Source organism: Macrobrachium nipponense, chromosome 27, assembly GCF_015104395.2.
Source record: "Macrobrachium nipponense isolate FS-2020 chromosome 27, ASM1510439v2, whole genome shotgun sequence".
Classification (NCBI taxonomy): Eukaryota; Metazoa; Arthropoda; class Malacostraca; order Decapoda; family Palaemonidae; genus Macrobrachium; species Macrobrachium nipponense.
The window spans coordinates 32,657,963-32,659,704 of record NC_087216.1 but is presented as its reverse complement, the minus strand read 5'-3'; positions in this window follow the sequence as shown (position 1 = coordinate 32,659,704).

The following is a 1,742-nucleotide window of genomic DNA, read 5'->3' as shown; positions in this document are numbered from 1 at the left end:
AACTTCCACACCTTATCCTCCCGAATCACAACGGCATTGTGGAAGAGATTGTCATCAAACGTTAAAGAGTTGCTTACGGAAAAAATTGTGTAAGAACTTCGAACACGACTGGGAAAGAAAAGTTACCATTCGTTCTGTTAGCTTTTAAGGTTAGCAACTGAGCGACACTACCGGGGTTTAGTCCATTTTGAGCTTGTTTCGGTCACACCCCGCTAAAGGTCCTTTGGAAATGTAAAATATAACTTAATGAATAAAGAAGGTGTGGAGAACTACATCATTTAATCTAGAGCATTATAAAACAATCTAAGAGATGCACTTGGCACTTAGCGAAAGAAAACTCGAGAGGAAGTCAAGGGGAAAATTATTAAGGGAACTTGATCTTAGAGCAAAAGAGAGAAGTTTGTGTGTAAGAGATAAAGTTTTAGTACTTGTACAGAAAGAAGGTTCCGCTTTACCTTATAATTTCGAAGGTCCTTTTTCAGTGTTAGAGGAGAGGGGAAATGCACATAATGGAATTAATGTGGGTAAGAGTAGAGCACCAGGCAATAAATGTAAATTTTTGCTTCAGTAATATAAAGAACGCCCCGTACCTTGGCCGCCGCCCATGCCCTTGGTAATTGTGTCCCAGAAAGAGACATTAGTTTTGAGAAGACGCAAGAGGTGTCTTAGTCTTTCAAAGTTTTGAGCAGAGTTCAGAAGCGGAAAAAGTAGAGAGAAGGATAACGTTATAGCAGATAGCCTCTCTACAGATTTCTCAGAATGAGTAGCCTAATAACCGTTTTCTGTTATTGCACGAGTGATTGTGTGGAGAAGCGTGCATGTTTTTGACTGGAGTTAAAGCTTTATGCAGATTGTTCCCTGCTGTTTTAATTCTTGTTCCTCTTTAGAAAAAAAAACTAAAATCAGTTGATTTAATTTTTTTTTTCTCTTTTGGGGGGGGGGGGGGGGGGCGTGTGATGGTAATTGCTTCCTAGCAAAAAGAAAGATGTAAAGGAAAAGAGAACGCATTTTCGAGAAGTTTCGGCAGCAAAGAGGCTAGTTAAAAAAACGCATTTTGTATTGGAGGTGCCTGTTATCATGATGTTCTAGAATCGGCAGGAGTGTTGTGGAACTCGTCAGGCGCCATCGTGACGTGAGAAATGCCGCAATTTCTGATGCAATACCTCATCTAGATTCATCTAAGAAGTTCCGGAAATCTCGGGAGTCTGTGACGCTCGCAGTAGGCTCCGCCCCTAGAGTGCCGTATAAATACGATGGTCGTAGCAGCAGCAGCAGAGATTGTGAGAGAGATATCACCAGTTAGTCACAGAGAGATATCCTCATTAAGAGCCACAGATCAGATTATCAGTGAAAGATCAGCAGCAGCAGAGATCATCCGTGAGAGATAAGAGAGAGAGGGACTGACGAAGGATCAGAAGAAAAGCTGCTCGAGAGTTGGTTGGATTTTGGTCAAGCCATCTTCAGGAGTGGATGACCGAATTCTCTCGACGTTGAGAAGACTTCAGAGAAGAAAAATGTCCTGCTAGATTTGGGGAGTTCCTACCTTTCAAGTATCAAGAGTAGACTTATTTTCTGCAATACAGAGTCAAGATGAGGTCTTGCAATTGCTGCTCTCCTTTTGTGAAGCACACACAAATACAAACAAACGTACACATACACACAAGCAAATCATTATACCATTCTCTCATCTTTTTTCTTCGTAATAGAGTGAATGTCACTTTCAAATTACCACAGGAAATAGC